The 18,761-nt window shown below is 43.0% G+C and overlaps 1 long non-coding RNA gene across 1 annotated transcript; it reads right to left on the reverse strand.

Moving 5' to 3' along the window:
* Positions 1-2,700: 2,700 nt before the first annotated feature.
* LOC112845574 (uncharacterized) lies at positions 2,701-5,999 on the reverse strand. The gene is made up of 3 exons (XR_003218416.1): positions 5,953-5,999; positions 3,418-3,591; positions 2,701-2,742 (listed from the first exon to the last, which is right to left on the reverse strand). It is a non-coding gene; the product is annotated as an uncharacterized LOC112845574 (long non-coding RNA).
* Positions 6,000-18,761: the final 12,762 nt, after the last annotated feature.

Genomic DNA, 18,761 nt, shown 5'->3' on the forward strand with positions numbered 1-18,761 from the left:
CACCATCACTTCATGCAGATGCCACTTCGGCTCCAGCTGTGGTCTCAAGGCTGCAGCTGAACAACAACACCCTGATAATGGACTGTGTTGAGACTGTTCCTCCTTTCCTATGCAAGGCCACCTGGGTTGGCTGGAAGACTGTTTACTTAGCCTGGCAGGGCGAAGGACACTGTCTCAGCTGAACTCTGGACACACACACTGGGGGACACCCTCCCTTTCCAGACACCTTCGACAGTGATGGGAATAACGGCGTTACAAGTAACGGCATTACTTTGTTCAGTAACGAGTAATCTAACTAATTACTATTCCTATCGTTACAACACCGTCACAGTTACTAACAAGGAAACTATTTTTCAACAAACAGACGGCTGAAGCTGTGTTCAGTTTACCGCATCTTATATCAGCTGCAGGAAGTAGCTGTAAGTAATCTGGACGCTACAGCTTTAAGCAGCTGCGCGCTCCCGCGGACGGTAATCACGAGCACTGTCTAGCACAACACCTGGAGCTCAGGGGGCAAAACAATCGAGTGCTGCTGTTTGACTGAGGAAGAATAAAGTGGTCGTGGTAAGTCAATCACATGACCACTTAAAGACAAAGCAACAAGGTGACATATACCAGTTTATAAATTGTGCCGATAGGCCACATAAAACCAGAGTCGTGATAAAAAAGATATAGGCGGCGTTTTTTCCTCAATAGTTTCGTCACGTTAGCGCTAGCAAGCACTCTGCTTATGAGCAAAAACAAAACAAAACAGGGAAAGTTTTTTGGGGGGAGTGAGTTAATTAGTTAGTTTTGAGATGTGAGACATTTGTGACGTTTCGTTGGCCTTCGATGCTTGTCCCCTCCGGGGGAAGATGGCGGTCGACTGGACCAGCGCAGACATGCTGCAGGACCGGATGCACTGTCTACACCGGCTCTCTCTCACCCTTTACCCGCCCCTGTTGCTTGTCTTGTGTTTCTATGGTGTGTTGATAGTCATGTGCTTTTTGTGCTGAGGTGTTTTTTTTCTGTTCTCAAACTGTTCTCCCACTAGGAGCTCAGTGTGAGTGGAGTTTTTTCTCCTCCTCTCACCTCATGTTATGTATTTTCGTTGTTTTTTCCCATCAGCCTACCTCTCTGACATGTCTTCCCAATGTGATGTTTCTGTAAGTTTGGTCAGAAGGTTCCTTTGTAAGTGTGCATGCGCCATTAGTGTGCTGCCTGCAGTAACCCTGATTTCCTTCGGGATTAATAAAGTATTCTGATTCTGATGATTCTGAAGTCGCAACAGCAGAGAGAGCGGGAGAGAAGGAGAGGAGAAGAGGCAGAAGACAGAATAAATCCAGCTTTGTGTCTTTTTTCCATTCTAGCTGAAGTCCGGGACAAACTGTGTTCCCTTTCAGCTCAATGCGAAACACGTAATATTTTCTCTGAATACGAGACGATTCAGTTTTTTACAGGACGGTTGGCAACTCTACTAACTAACCTTATGAATAAAATAAAGTTCACTACCAGTAACATCATAGCACCCACCCAGCTGTATAGAAACTCCGTCATGCTAGCTAGTGCGCAGTACGAGTTATTGTTACTGACTGTAAAAGTCAGCATAATGAAAATAAACTCCACCTAAACTTGTTTTATATCTGACCCAGATAGACTGCAGGTCATAACTTCTCACCTGAAGTTCAGTTCACCTGACACTCGGACCGGCGGCCGCCTCGGGTCTCTGCTCCTCCAGGGTTGCCGACCCCTGCTCTAAAGCATCTGATTTGGATTCCTGAGATCAAATATATTTTCCTTTGGCTTTGTTTTCTTCCCATTTGTGGCTTTAATGTAGTGTTACATCCTGTTTGTTTGCTTCCATCTGTACACATGTCCAGATTCACTGTTATGTTTCTATTCTTACATTGCTGTGTGATCACTGTTCCCTCTGCTGACTGATGTGACCTTTTGTATCTTACACTGATACTTGTCATATTTGTATCTGCGCCTAAAAGATAAAAAGTTTTCCATGCTAAAACACAGCTCCACCTCCTGCAGTTCTCCCTCTGAACCACTAGATGTCTCTGTTATCTAAATGAAGACGTGCAGCACAGCAACCACAGCAGCGCTCAGATCACACGTGTCCTGTTATTATGTATAAAAGCATGAAACAGGTGAGACAGGTGGGATCAATATTAATGTTGTGGAAATATATGAAAAAGCAACAGAAGAGTGAAAACATTTCGTGTTTCTAGAAAGATCTTTCAGCTCATAGCTGCTCACAGACTGTATTTACAAGTGACAAACTGCAACTCTACAGTACATCTACAGTATATATCAAATATATTCTGTATTCAAATCTATTGAGTGATGTTTGAAAGTCTTTCCAGGTGAGTTTGATCCAGGAGGGTCTGAAGCCAGAGTCAGACAGAGACTGTGCAGAGACTGTAGAAGGACAGAGCAGCAGCAGAGCCGTCCAGATACACTGAGATCCTCTGTCAGATCCAGAGGGACACACAGGGATGATGCTGGACTCTACATTGTGTCTGACAGTGGAGCTGTTCTCAGAGCAGTTCACTCTGCAGCACTGACAGTCATCTGCACTTCATTCCTCTGTCAGTCACTGCTGGATGAAGCTCTCCTCTCCACCTCCCAGTAACATGGCCCAGTCAGAGCGTCTCTACACACAAGCTGCTGCTGCTTCAACCTCTCTGGATCATCAGGACACAGCTCCTCCTCTCTCAGCACACACCCCGTCCTGTTTACCATCATCAGCTCCACCTGCAGAGAGAAGAAGGAAGAGCAGAGGAGATAAACGAGTGTTTCCAGAGACTCTTCATCAGCTGTCAGTCAGTGATGCAGCACATCCAGTATAAAGAGCAGCAGGGACTTCAGTGCTGGGACTGTACTAGGACTCATTGTTGCTTCACTTTTTCTAATCTTTGGATTTTTATTGAAGTTGATGAAAATGTTTTTCCCTCCTAGTTTGAGTTTGGACTTTCATTCATTAGAAGAACCTTGGTGTGTCCACTCTGAGCTCTGTAGGAACCCCAACAACAAGCCCAACAATCCAGATGGACGGTTCCAGCTGTTAACTGGAGGAATTCCATCCAAACATCTGCTCTCACTAAATTCTTCCTCACCTACAGACTGTGTTCTTCACTGCTTTAAACTTGGAAATGAATGCAGTCATTGGTCTGCGTGCTGCTCTGTTCAGAGAGCTGATTGGCTGTTGACAGTGTTTGATCAGAGTGCGTTAGCCGTTACTATGGTGACCACAAAGGTCAGAAACAGGAAGTGTTTGTGTCCAATCCTGAAGCCTGTCACCATTCTCCTCTCACAGCTTCACTGAGAAGCTGCAGCTTTACAGGAAACACTGGATCTTCGTTTCATGCTGACTGTGTTTAGTACAATACTGCTGACAGCACCACCCACTCACTCCATCACCCTACTTACACCAGAGTCTCCAGTCTGTAGTCTGGACTCTGTTTAAGATCAGACAGCTGCTTCACATCTGGATCCTTCAGGTTGTTTCCCCACAGGACCAGCTCTCTCAGATGGGAGGGGTTGGACTTCAGCGCTGCTGCCAGATAATCACAGCTGATCTCTGACAAACCACAGTCGATCAATCTGTATAAAGAATGAAAGATGTAAGTTTATTAGACAAAGTGCTTGAAATCATTCAGTGTTTCATCATCTGTTCAGAGCTGAAGAAGGTTCAGAATGTAGAAGTTTAGAAAATGGAAACTCCAAACAGCTGAAGCCAACAGGAAGCAGCTTCAAACAGGAAACTGTGCAGAGTTTCAGACTATATGTCCTGATGCAGCCAGTTGGATTTTGGAGATTTGAATCTCTGTTCTGTGACTAAGTCCTTGAATCATTTCTTCCAGTTGGTCCAACAAGACAGACTAAGTATTGGACATGTGTTGTGGCTCCATTAGGGGAGCTTCTAAATGTGATGTGATGGCCCCTCTGGGTCTGTCAGGTCACAGCACTGAAGAGAGCTCAAACTGGGCACACAGTGGTTCCAGTCTGGACCAATGACTCTATACTGGGACTGAGGGACTGCTTTGACTGCACCCACTGGGACTTTTTAAAGGCTCATGTTCTCACTTAGATCATCGATTTCTACTGACATTTCTTTCTGGGGAAAATGGGGATTACTTTGAAAGCAGGAAGTATTTTCCCCAATAAGCAGCCCTGGATTAGTAAATCACTCCAACATGTTCTCAGGCAGAAGAAGCTGTCTTGTTATGAAGGAGAGAAGAAAAAGATTGAGGCACAGAAACGTGTTGAAAGAGAGAAAGCAGCTAAAATCAGGTGTAAAAGTAAAGCAGAGGATGAGCTGAATAAAGGACACTCAAGGCTGGCTTGGAAAGGAATGAAGTCCATGGTGGGGATGCAGAACAAGGAGCAAAGATGAATGTGATGCTGAATCAGCAGAAGACTTGGACTCATTGGATTCCAGCTTTGATATCATTGATTTCAATGAAGAGCTTTGTGATTGTAGCAAAGGGCTGGTAGCTCTGAGAGTCCCACTGATGAGGTGTTTGTGTGGAAATCTCTTAGTGGGACCAAAGAGAGAAAAAGCCCTGGTCCTGATGCTGTGGGAGGGAAATGATTGAAGTGTGCTGTGAGGAACTGACTGGGAGATTTTCACACATTTTCCAGTCCTCCTTGGAACAACAGGAAGTTCCCAGCATATGGAAACAAAGGTTAAGTGTCCTATGGCACTCAGTGATGATGGTGCTGTGGCCCCACCACCTCCACCTCTTTGTAAAGGAACTAACTGTAATCTGAAGCTTCAAATGGAACTAAGACTTCCTCCACTAGGTGGCAGTGTCTGATGAGAAAGTGTTAGTGGAGCTGGCCTGGAGTCAGAAACAGGAAGATGCAGGATTTGGGCTGAAATGGGGAAAAGTGGTTCGCACTAGTGCCTTAAAGCAAGAAGGTTGTAGGTTGAAGCTTGTTGGCCTTTCTGTGGAGGTTGGATGTTCTCCCACAGTCCAATGAAATGCTGCTTAGGTTCATTGGTGCTTCTAAATTGGCTGTAGGTGTGGATGTGAGAGAGTGCTTCTCTCTCTCTCTGTTGGCCCTGTGATGGACTGCTCACCTGTGCAGGTGGACCACGCCTCTTGCCCTATGACAGCTAGGGCACAGGCTGCAGCCCTGTGAGCCTCAGCTGAATAAACAGTTAGCAAAAATGATCCATAGATGGCCTGAAATCCCCCAGTTAGCAGTTTGGTAGATAGCTATGACATGCTAATCCCATCCAGCAGCTGTATTCTACCTGTAAGCTGATCCCTGCTGAGCCAAAGCACTTTTTCAGATACAAATTACAACCTTTAATAGAAACCTATTGGTCAGCATCTTATTAGCCTGCTGTTAGCTTCATTCCACAGAAAACTGAGAGAAACTAACAGAGTTGATAAAGAATAAAGAGAAATGTGCTGATTTAAAGCCTTTGAAGTGCTTCAGATGATCTCTGTCCACTTCTGTCCACTCATTCATTCATGTAAGCTTCTAATGCAGCTTTGATCTTCACAGTCTGCTTCATGAAACTCATTCTAACCCTGAATGTCAGAGTGTTCCTCCTTCTCTTTCCCATCATTCATGCTGGCAGTGGAGGAGATTTGGATGTTGGACTGTGTTTTGGATGATGTGTGTATGTTTGTGTTGGACTGCTGTCTGTAAAGCAAACACACATTTTGCTTTGGATTTCAGTGTCACACAGACTTTAAGGTGGAATGAAGAGTTGGAGAGTTTCACAGAGAATTATCCAGTGGAGGATTTTTCTTCTTCTTTGAAGGTTTGAAATGTGAACATTGTTCTGCTGCAGTCAATGGACTAAACCAGAGAAGAAGAAAACAGACTTTACCATGAAGATCCTCAGTGTGGATCAGTATAATATCAGCCTGATGTCTGCAGTTTAGTGTCAGCACAACTTTCACATCATATTCATCTCAGCACAACTAAAACATGCTGACTGACCTCAGAGTTTCAAGTCCACATCCTGGACTCTCCAGGAAACCACACAGATGCTTCACTCCTGAATCCTGCAGGTTGTTGGAGCTCAGGTCCAGCTCTCTCAGATGGGAGGGGTTGGACTTCAGTGCTGCTGCCAGATAATCACAGCTGATCTCTGACAAACCACAGCCCCTCAATCTGTATAAAGAATGAAAGATGTAAGTTTATTAGACAAAGTGCTTGAAATCATTCAGTGTTTCATCATCTGTTCAGAGCTGAAGAAGGTTCAGAATGTAGAAGTTTAGAAAATGGAAACTCCAAACAGCTGAAGCCAACAGGAAGCAGCTTCAAACAAACACAACAAGAGAAAAAACTCTGAATGTTTCACATTAAAGTCGTACATTTCTCATAAAAACAGGACAAAGACTTGAAAAAGTCGCGTTTTTCCTTCCAGGAACCACATGGCTTCACTTTTAAAGGTGAAGTGTGAAAGAAATGGACATATTTGAAGTCCAACACCTTTTTCCAGTCACATTATTAAAGCAGACAAACTACAAGCTCATTTTCATTCCAACAAGTCATCTTCTGACCTGGACTAACAACACTGGTCTCTATGTGCAGCTGGCTGTGAGACCAGTGCTCAGGGAGCGTCTACAAAGTGCAACACTGAAAGAACATCACACACTCATTTGCTTCCATCATCCAACCTGAAGAGGAAACAGAGACGCCTCCCCTTCAAAGTAAAAGCTGCTCCTTTTGGACACAGTATCAAAGAAAGTCTACAGTGTAACATGGAAAAGACAGAAAAAAGTTTTGGTTGTTTTTAAATTGTGCAGAAATGAAACTACACTAAGCTCAAATATGTGACAGACATTTCATCCCGTGTCAGTTTGGCCTCATCCTGGGCCGGATTATCCAGCACACACTCTGACCACAGGCCCAGGGGCCACGCACAGCTGGGCTCCATCCAAGAGACAGGAAACAAACCAACACAATAATAAAAAGCACCATGTGATCTTCTTACATCTTCAAGACAAACATAGTAAAAACAGGAGCATATTTGTTTCCTGATAAAATGATGTGACAGGTAGAACAGAGTAAAGTGGTGGTGTTACAGCCTTTCTCCCCTCTGCTGCCGAGGCTGTTAGTCTCTCCCAAACTCAGCTACAGGACTTCCAAATGAATGAAAGCAGCAGAAGTGGCTTTACAAATGAAAGAGGAAGAGGAGAAGAAGAGGAGAGGGAGGCCACCCTGACCATCACTCCAGCTGAAAACATCACACTTCCATTAAAGTTGGTGAGAAAATGTTGAGCAGGATGAGCTGCTGGCTAATCTGGAGGCTGTAGCAGCAGCTCACAGTCACCGTGGATTTCCACTCATGAAAAAGCTCTGGCTGCTTCATTTCTCATCTCATATCAGAGACTTTAGTGAAGCTGTACTGTGATGCTTCCATATTCCAGTGAGGCCTCCAGAATGATTTCAGCTGTTCTGTACACACACTGTGTGCCCTGTATGGCTCAAAGTCTCTGCAGCCTGTTTTTATCTGCTATCATCAGATCTTCATCATCCTCATTCACATCCCTCACACACTCTACAGCCTCATCAGCACTGACTTCATCTTCACTGACTGATGGAGCACAACATGAACCTGTGGAGGCTGAAACACTGTCCTGTCAAACATCTCCCCGTCACCACTCCACTTCTGTCAGCCTTTAAATGAACCCTGCTCAAGTCTGTCACTTCTGTTTGGAGCCAAAAGAGGTCAAAGATGATGCCACTACATTCTTGTCTAGAAGATATTAAAGTGTATTTGGTGACACACAAAAAAGGGTCAAGTTTAAGTACAGTTCGGGTCCACACATGTCCAAACCCTGGTGTGTGGGCCTACTTAGTACTGAGAAAAGCCCACTAAAAGAACGCCCACCAGACCAAAGCAATGGTTTTGACTTGATCAGCATTAACCCCGCCCCCTGACTTTGATGGGTGAAGTTGACAAATAAAATGTATTTATGAACAGCGATGCAGGGCCAGGAGTAGCAACGTGAATTAAATAAATACATCATTAAATAATTCATTATCAATATTTTGAATTAATTATGTACATTTTTAATTCATTACTGAAATAAATAATTCATTAGTGATGTATTTATTTAATACAACCATAAAATTATTGCTAGTTTACTCAAAATAAATTGAAGACATCAATAATAAAGGTTAAATTATGATAATGAATACATGCAACTATAACTGATGACATAAGAATTTGGATTTTTAAGCTAAAGCGAAGGTGCTGACTCACTTGGCATGTTTCTCTCAAATCCTCCCTAATAACAATAACATAATTACACTTTAGCCACAAGAGGGCAGCAGCATTAATACAAGTCCCGTGTATATAAAGGTACAGTGATTATATTACAGGGATTTTGACAAAAACAAAACAGAAGTTGATGGCAGTGTGTTTTTCCATAACATACCAACCAAAATAAATAATAAAACTTTATAACTTACAGAGCTTTTTTAGAGACTTTGACCACTGGCAGCAGCCTCAGAAGAGCCTCCTCTGAAGCAGAGTATTTCTGCAGGTTAAACTCATCCAGATCTTTTTCTGATGACAGTAAGATGAAGACCAGAGCTGACCACTGAGCAGGAGACAGTTTATCTGTGGAGACACGTCCTGATCTCAGGGACTGTTGGATCTCCTCCAGTAGAGAACGATCATTCAGTTCATTCAGACAGTGGAACAGATTGATGCTTTTCTCTGCAGACAGATTCTCACTGAGCTTCTTCTTGATGTACTTGAATGCTTCTTGATTGGTCTGTGCGCGACTTCCTGTCTGTGTCATCAGGCCTTCCAAACGAGTTTGATTAGTCTTCAGACCCAAGAGAAAACGAAGGAACAAGTCCAGGTGTCCATTGGGGCTCTGTAAGGCCTTGTCCACAGCACACTGGTGGAGAGATTGGAGTTTTGGTTTATCAGATAATTTAGGCCACATGGACGTTGTTTGTTGTTCTTCCAGCAGATTGAGTCCAGAGTTGATGAAGGTCAGGTGGACATGAAGAGCAGCCAGAAACTCCTGAACACTGAGATGAACAAAGCAGAACACCTTGTTCTGGTACAGTTGTTTCTCCTCTTTAAAGATCTGTGTGAACACTCCTGAGTACACTGAGGCTGCTCTGATATCGATGCCACACTCTGTCAGGTCTGGTTCATAGAAGATCAGGTTTCCTTTCTGCAGCTGATCAAAAGCCAGTTTTCCCAGTGACTCAATCATCTTCCTGCTCTCTGGACTCCAGTGAGGATCTGTCTCAGCTCCTCCATCATATTTGATCCTCTTGACTTTGGCCTGAACCACCAGGAAGTGGATGTACATCTCAGTCAGGGTCTTGGGCAGCTGTCCTCCCTCTCTGGTTTGCAGCACATCCTCCAGAACTGTAGCAGTGATCCAGCAGAAGACTGGGATGTGGCACATGATGTGGAGGCTTCGAGCTTTCTTGATGTGGGAGATGATCCTGCTGGCCTGCTCCTCATCTCTGAATCTCTTCCTGAAGTACTCCTCCTTCTGTGGGTCAGTGAACCCTCTGACCTCTGTCACCATGTCGACACACTGAGGAGGGATCTGATTGGCTGCTGCAGGTCGTGTTGTTATCCAAAGGCGAGCAGAAGGGAGCAGGTTCCCTCTGATGAGGTTTGTCAGCAGCTCATCCAATGAGGTGGACTTTCTTGTTTCAGTCAGGATTTTAGTTTTGTTGAAGTCCAAATTAAGTCGACACTCATCCAGACCATCAAGTATGAACACAACCTGGAAGTCTTCAAGCCTGCAGATTCCTGATTGGTTAGTTTGATTAAAGAAGTGATGAACAAGTTCCACCAAGCTGAACTTTTCCTCTTTCAGCACATTCAGCTCTCTGAAAGTGAATGGAAATATGAACTGGATGTCCTGGTTGGCTTTGTCTTCAGCCCAGTCCAGGCTGTATTTCTGTGTTAAGACTGTTTTCCCAATGCCAGCCACTCCCTTTGTCAGCACTGTTCTGATTGGTTCGTCTCTTCCAGGTGAGACTTTAAAGATGTCTTCTTGTCTGATGGTTGTTTCTGCTCTGTCTGGTTTCCTGGATGCTGTTTCAATCTGTCTGACCTCATGTTCATCATTGACCTCTGCAGTCCCTCCCTCTGTGATGTGGAGCTCTGTGTAGATCTGATTCAGGAGGGTTGGGCTTCCTGCTTTAGCGATGCCCTCAAACACACACTGGAACTTCTTCTTCAGTTGGGCTTTAAGTTCACGTTTACAGAGTGGAGCAAATATTTCTGAAGGTAAGAAATTCAGAAACAAATATTACACAATAAATATCACAGCCTTTCAGTACCCTGAAAGGATGAATGTCTATTGGTCCATTTCTTGAGCTATTAGGAAAGATCAATATTCAGTCTTTAGAGAAATTTTCTTACTGCTCTGCAGATGGTCAGCCATCTCATGCTGCTTAAGTCTCCTCAAGAAGTGGAGTGTGATCTTCAGAAATGCTTCTCTGCAGCTCTTTCTTTCATCTTCATCCTCACCTTCAAACATCTCCTCATCCTCCATCTGGCTCTTTAAAGTTTCTGGGTGATCTGGACTCAGAAGCATCTGGATCTTCTTCAGCTCGTTCTTCACAAACATGGTGATGTTGTCCTCCAGCCGCTGGAAAAGAAGACTATATGAATTACCCAGTGGTAAATGGACTGGTTCTTATATAGCTCTCTGTGATACTCTGTGCACACAAAGCATTTTATACAACATGCCTCATTCAACCAAGCACATTGTTCTGTGCGTAAATACTTTCTTTCACACTCTGATGGATGCATCAGAGGGCAGCTTGGGTTTAGTACGTTACCCAGTACATTTGCCAGCCAGGGTTTGATTCACAAAGCTTCTGACTAGTAGCTGACCTGCTCACCTCCTGAGCTACAGTCACCCCAATCTGACTGAAATCATGGAGCCCAAACTCTGATTTATGTTGGACACACTGACAATCCTCTGGTCCACAAAGTGCAGCACAGAGGTGACTGAAAAGAACAAATGTAAACGTAGTACTACAAACCATAACCACAGAGTCCAGGTGTGTTTGATGTTGCTGTGCAGACTGACCAGTGGAAACCTCTGCTCTCTCCTGCTCCACTCTGTGGAGGAGTAATGAATAATTAGCTCATGTTATGTCTGTCCACACACAGACACAAGCTAAAGGTCCATGAAGTGATGTTTGGATGGGTTCAGTCAATCAGATGACTGTCATGGTGAAGCTTTGCTAGTCCTGGTGATCCCACTGAGAATTAACAACTCAGTTTCCAGATGTCTGTAGTTTTCTGCTCAGTTTCTTTAGTCCCAACAGCTCTTACCATCTCCTGCATAAAGCTTTCCCTCCATGCTCAGATGCCCTGAAACAAGGTGCTCTCTTTATATCAGTGACTGGTTTAAAGGGACAACTTGCAGTGCTCGCCAAACTTTGTGTCAGCAAAAGTAGTTCTAATGTTTATTACACTTTTTACATTTTTACACACACAAATCAATGAACGCAAAAACATAAACTTTTCACATATTTTGTTTCACAATGTTACAAAACTCAGTTCACAACTACACAGTCTGATTTACAAAATATTTATGAGCACAGTTTGAGCCGATGTATGTCCCGAGTCTGTGGACTCAGTGGTTTTGTTTTGATTGTTATTGTCTTTTGTTACAATTTCATCCTGATTAAGATTTTCTAGTTCTGAGGTTTTGGTTTCTGTGTTCCCTCTGTACTGTGTTAGTATTGTGTCTCTGTGTTCACTTCCTGTTTTATTTTGACAGAGCCATGTCCTACGTTAGTGTGTCTACTTTTGCTTCCCCTTGTCTGGTTATGTCCAATTAATCCTGCTGTGTCTCCCTCCCTTTTCTCATTCCCTGATTGTTTTTTTGTCTATATGAGCCCTTTGTTTTCTCCTGCTTGTTGCCGGGTCGTCTGTGTTATCTCCCCGTGTCTCCGTTTAAGGTTTCAGGTTAGTTTTTTAGTTTTTTCAGTAGAGGTTATCTTAGCTTCTGCACAGGCCATCTCCGCTGCACTTCACCGTTTCAATAAAGCTCACTCACTTCACAGCAGTGTCGGCATCTTGGGTCCTTTATTAAATTCAACATGGCTCGCCCCGCTAGCCGTGACATAAGATGTGAAAACAATATCCAAAAAACATGAGGGACAAACAGGGAATAGTTTTAAGGTGCAGGGCCAACAAACTGAGTCTAGCCATAAACTCAGAGTTGATTGAATAAGCATTTTGAATTGGCTGATCTGAGTTACTTCAATCAAGTCTATGTTCACTTTGAGTTAAGATTATACATGATTAATGTAAAAGAAAAAAGCCATCATCAGCAACTGATTCTGATTCAGCAGGTTTTCAAATCTAAACGGTACCCATCCCTAGCTGGCTGTAGTTAAACCTTTACTTAAAAAGCATCCCTAGACCAGCTGTCTTAGCTAATTATAGGCCAATCTCCAACCTGACAATCCTTGGAAGAGTAGTTGGGGGAGACAATCAGAGGGGCAGTGTGATGATCTTAGGTTACAAACTACCGCAGTCAAGTCCAGAGGTGGGTAGTAACGAGTTACATTTACTCCGTTACGTTTACTTGAGTAAGTTTTTGAAAAAAAAAAAAAAGTACTTTTATAGTACCTTTTGGTGCTTTAATGGCTAACATTAACCTGGCTGGCACACATGTTAATGTTAGCCACTTAAATATTAGCAGTTAGCTGAGGCCACAAGAAGAAGAGGCCCTAGAAGAACGATGGATGATAAGATTAGATTTTCAAGACTAGGCAGAGACGTGTTTTCCTTTACTGTCTCTTACAGAGGAGGGAGCAGATACCAGACGAGGTCACGGAGGTACGGGAAGGATTCGCAGCAGACAGCAAGACTGCCACGTCCATGCGAGAGAGCGATGGCTACAATAAGCTCTGTTTTTGTCTCCCTATATAATGGTGTACAGCCCATTTGAGGGTTATCCTCTCTGTGAAGCAGATGCTTGATTTCACACAGAGGTCCACCAACTGAATTTGATCAGTTATGGAACGATTTACCTCGACAGGCTCCTTCACTCGCTGCTTTAAACCTGCCTTAAAACACACTTTTACTCCCTGACCTTTGACCCAGTGTGACATGTTGACTCACTACCTCAGACAGCTTAAAAATAGTCTTTTTGTTTTTTGGTGCTGCCTAAAAGAACCGTAAAATATCTGTCCTATATACAGTTATGTTCATATATTTTTGTACTACATCAGGAAACTCAAAAATATAGTTTGTAATATTTTAATCCTTATTTTCAAAACTGTTTTTGTCATTTTTCTTCTCCCATTGCATCAAAAATCATTAACCAGCGCTCAGAGGAGCCGACCGGCCTCACATTTCACCCACAGACACGAACAGCGTGGAATTATTTTATGTCATAAGAAGAAACATATTCATGTTAACACTCACCTGCCTCAGCTCCACCTTCCTCCTCCTGCTTTCACTTTCACTACTGCTCCCTAAACACAGAGGATGCTGGGACTTGTTGTTTTTTCCTTCCGTCTTCCTCTTTGTTTGTGTTCAAGTTATTTCGATCATGTAAACATCAACAGAACACGTGAAGCCACACAGAGTTTGTATGTCGAGGTAGGTAGGAGGTGTGTTGTCTTCGTAGCGCTTGTTAAAAATAACACAGCATCCACTTATGCTTTGCAAGCTACTGCTCCAAACATTTTATTGACACCATTCATTCCCTCACACCACAGACCAGTCTTCTTTTATGTGCTCCCCCGGAGGCATTCATGAGCTTTCTTAAATACAGCGCCCCCTGCTGGTAAACCTTATCATTACACGAACACCTACATATCAACACATCCCCTTTCCTCTAAATTATATACAACATAGGTCTTATAAACTAACATATACACATAATTGTTTTACATTAATATTTTTTCAATTGTTTTTTTTTCACCACCATCAGAATATAAGATAAAAACAAATCCAGTTTCAGCTTTACAGATTAAGCCTAACTGGTCTTTTGGCCTTACGCTCTGACCTCCTCAATACAGGTCCTGAAACCACTTCACTTCTCTCCACATACTCATGTCCATCCAGTGGTTTCAAATCAGACACTGTCTCTGCATGTGACACATCAACATTTTCATCTTCCTCACCACATTGTTCCTCCTGAAATGTCTCTTTAGTCTTCAGCAAGTTGCGACGGTTCCTTCTGAGCACATGACCTTCTTCAGTTCTTACGTCATATGATCTCGGACCTGCTTCCTGAAGAACAATGGCTTTCCTGCTCCATGCATTCTGACCTTGGATTCTCACTACATCATCCTTTGCAAGCAATCCAAGTGCTCTTGTTCCCTTGTCGTACCGCCGTTTTTGTTTCCATTTCAGATGCTCTTGCTTTTTTATAACTTCTTCACTCTGCTTGCTTTCTGCATAGCAGGGCAAAGTGGTGTGTAGCTTACGATTCATCAGCAATTCTGCAGGGAATAAACCACAGTCAAGAGGAGCAGTCCTGTAGCTCAGCAGAGCTAAATAAGGATCTGATTGACTGTCTGCAGCCTTCTTCAGAAGCTGCTTGATGATATGCACTCCTTTTTCAGCCTTGCCATTTGCCTGTGGATGTTGAGGACTTGATGTGACATGTTTAAAGCCATATTCTCTTGCAAAATTCTGCCAATCTTTGCAATTATAGCAAGGACCATTGTCACTAATGACAGTTTCTGGTATTCCATGCCTGGAAAAGATAGACTTCACATGTGTGATCACATTATTAGCAGTTGTACTTGTAAGCAGAGCAATCTCAGGAAAGTTAGAGTAATAATCTATCACCAACAGATAGTCTTTCCCATTAAAATGAAATAAATCTGTTCCTACTTTCCTCCAAGGCTCTGTAGGAAGTTCAGGAATCATCATGGGTTCTCTTGCCTGTCTGCTCTGAAACTTGTTGCATGTTTCACACTTTCCGATCATGGTCTCAATGTCTTTATTAATACCAGGCCAGTACACAGTGTCTCTAGCCCTCCTTTTACACTTTTCTATTCCCAGGTGTCCCTCATGTATTCGTTGAAGTATCAGCTGTCTCAGACTATGTGGTATCACAATCCTATTGCCTCTCAACAGCAGTCCATTTACCACATTGAGCTCTGATCTAACATGATAATACTTTGAACAAGACCCTCTGGGCCAGTCTCCTTGGATATTTTCCATCACCGTTTGCAGCTCCCTGTCTGCAGCTGTCTCCTCACATACTTGTTTTATCTTTGTGTCAGACACTGGCAGAGACTCCACTATCATATTAACATGATCGTCTACTTCTTTCTCAGTGGAGCTCGCGTGACACACCTGTGATGCTCGCGACAGTGCATCTGCTAAAGCTAAATGCTTGCCTGGTGTGTATATCAAGTCAAAGCTGTACCTCTGCAGTTTCATCATGAGACGTTGAATCCTCGGCGACATCTCATTCAGACTTTTCTTAATGATTGACACAAGAGGACGATGATCTGTCTCAACTGTAAAGGTAGGAAGACCATAAACATAACAGTGAAAAATATCAAGTCCATATGCCAGCCCAAGACATTCTTTCTCAATCTGAGCATATCTGGTTTCAGACTCAGTCATGGATCTAGAAGCATAAGCAACTGGTTTCCAGCTCCCCTCTTCAGCTTGAAGTAAAACAGCTCCAAGCCCATCCTTTGAGGCATCTGTTGAGATTTTCAAACTCTTAGTTGGATCATAATATGCAAGCACTGGGCGCGTTGTCAGTGTGGTTTTTAAATCATTCCATTCCTTTTCATGCCTCGCTGTCCATTTAAATTCTATGGAATCACGAAGTAACTCCCTTAGAGCTGATGTTCTCACTGACAAGTTAGGTATGAATTTTCCAACAAAGTTTATCATTCCCATCACTCTGAGCACACCTCTCTTATCTGTCGGGTGTGGCATTGTTGCGATGGCTTTTATTTTTCTTTCATCTGGCTCAATACCTCCAGCAGAGAATTTGTCTCCCAAAAATGTTATTTCCTTTACACCAAAATGACACTTCTCATGATTTAACTTTAATCCATCCTCCCTCACCCGTTGCAGCACCTTCACCAGTCTTTCATTATGTTCTTGTAGGGTGGAGCCCCAAATAACCACATCATCAACATAACAGCGAACACCTTGTAATCCCTCTAACATGTTGTCCATGGCACGATGAAAAATCTCAGATGCTGAGATTATGCCAAATGGCATTCTGAGGAATCTGTACCTGCCAAAAGGTGTATTGAAAGTACAGTATTCTGAACTTTTCTCATCTAGCTTTATTTGCCAAAACCCCTGTGCTGCATCTAGCTTTGAGAAGTATTTGGCACCTGCCATTTCACTTGCAATCTCTTCACGCTTTGGTATCTGGTAGTGCTCACGCTTTACGGCTTGATTTAAATTGCCAGGGTCCATGCATATTCTCAAATCATTGTTTTTATTCCTTTTATCCACACACACCATTGAGTTTACCCACTCAGTTGGTTCTTCCACTTTTGTAATGACCTGCAACTGTGACATTCTGTCCAGTTCTTTCTTTAAACGGCCCTTCAGTGGAGCTGGGACTCTACGTGGTGGATGGATCACTGGCTCTGCATCCTCTTTCAGCTGGATACTGTAAGTGCATGGTAGACATCCCAAACCTTTGAAGACATCCTCATAATGCTGTACAATGGAGTCAACTGCGCCTCGCTGTCCACTTGCTGCTTCTGCACAGCTGATGTGATACACTCTTTCTACTAGGTTTAATCTTTTGGATGTCACGCCACCCAGCAGTGATTCACGACCTTCTGGAACAACATTAAACAATACATCATAATCTTTATGTTTTATTGTCACTTTAAGTCTGCATTGACCACTACTTTCAATATTCTTTGCATTGTAGTCTTTTAGAGGCACTCCTTTCGTTATTATTTGGGGCTTTGGTTTCATAGCATTGATCTCTGTCATGCTGATTAGGTTTGCCTGTGCACCTGAATCGATCCTTAGTGCCACCAAAGTTCCTTGTATTGGGAGTGAAACAATCCACGCGTCTTCATAATCTGAGCGTCGCTCACTGTCTTCTGCTACGTTATGCTCACTTTTTACATCCTCAAGTGACACTATGCCCACAAAGAAAGTCTCGCTTAAATCAGTCTCTTCAACTACATGTACCGATTTGGGTTTGGCTTTCGACAGACATTGTTTGGCAAAATGATTTTTTCCATTGCATTTCAAACATCTTTTGCCATAAGCTTGACACTGTCTCGGTTCATGTCAGCCACCACATCGCTTACAGGAGTACACTGTATCCTCTTTGCTGGACTTCTGCGACATATTCTTCCTCATTTTCTTTTTAACCACAGCTATTTTTGCACTATTCAATTCAATTCAATTTTATTTATATAGCGCCAAATCACAACAAAAGTCACCTCAAGGCGCTTTATATTGTACAGTAGATCGCACAATAATAAATACAGAGAAAAACCCAACAATCATATGACCCCCTATGAGCAAGCACTTTGGCAACAGTGGGAAGGAAAAACTCCCTTTTAACAGGAAGAAACCTCCGGCAGAACCAGGCTCAGGGAGGGGCGGGGCCATCTGCTGCGACCGGTTGGGGTGAGAGAAGGAAAACAGGATAAAGACATGCTGTGGAAGAGAGACAGAGATTAATAACAGATATGGTTCAATGCAGAGAGGTCTATTAACACATAGTGAGTGAGAAAGGTGACTGGAAAGGAAAAACTCAATGCATCATGGGAATCCCCGGCAGCCTACGTCTATTGCAGCATAACTAAGGGAGGATTCAGGGTCACCTGGTCCAGCCCTAACTATATGCTTTAGCAAAAAGGAAAGTTTTAAGCCTAATCTTGAAAGTAGAGATAGTGTCTGTCTCCCGGATCCAAACTGGAAGCTGGTTCCACAGAAGAGGGGCCTGAAAACTGAAGGCTCTCCCTCCCATTCTACTTTTAAATACTCTAGGAACAACAAGTAGGCCTGCAGAGCAAGAGCGAAGTGCTCTAATAGGGTGATATGGCACTACAAGGTCATTAAGATAAGATGGGGCCTGATTATTTAAGACCTTGTATGTGAGGAGCAGGATTTTGAATTCAATCCTGGATTTAACAGGAAGCCAATGAAGGGAAGCCAAAACAGGAGAAATCTGCTCTCTCTTTCTAGTCCCTGTCAGGACTCTTGCTGCAGCATTTTGGATTAATTGAAGGCTTTTCAGGGAGTTTTTAGGACTTCCTGATAATGGTAAATTACAGTAGTCCAGCCTGGAAGTAATAAATACATGAACTAGTTTTTCAGCATCACTCTGAGACAGGATATTTCTAATTTTAGAGATGTTGCACAAATGGAAGAAAGCAGTCTTACATATTTGTTTAATATGTGCGTTGAAGGACATGTCCTGGTCAAAAATGACTCCAAGGTTCCTCACAGCATTACTGGAGGCTAAGGTAATGCCATCCAGAGTAAGAATCTGGTTAGATACCATATTTCTAAGATTTTCAGGGCCGAGTACAATAACCTCAGTTTGATCTGAATTAAGAAGCAGAAAGTTCTGCACCGTATCCTTCAAATTCAGTTGAATTCAATTCATTTCAGTTCAATTCAGTTTTATTTATACAGCGCCAAATGACAACAACAGTTGCCTAAAGATGCTTTATATTGTAAGGTAGACCCAACAGTAATACATACAGAGAAACAGAACAACAATCATCACACACCCCTCACACACACTCTTCACCCTGCTGCCTTCTGGAAAGAGTGTGTACTGTGGACTTTACCACTTCACATGGTT

This window comes from Oreochromis niloticus, unplaced genomic scaffold, assembly GCF_001858045.2.
Source record: "Oreochromis niloticus isolate F11D_XX unplaced genomic scaffold, O_niloticus_UMD_NMBU tig00007934_pilon, whole genome shotgun sequence".
NCBI lineage: Eukaryota > Metazoa > Chordata > Actinopteri > Cichliformes > Cichlidae > Oreochromis > Oreochromis niloticus.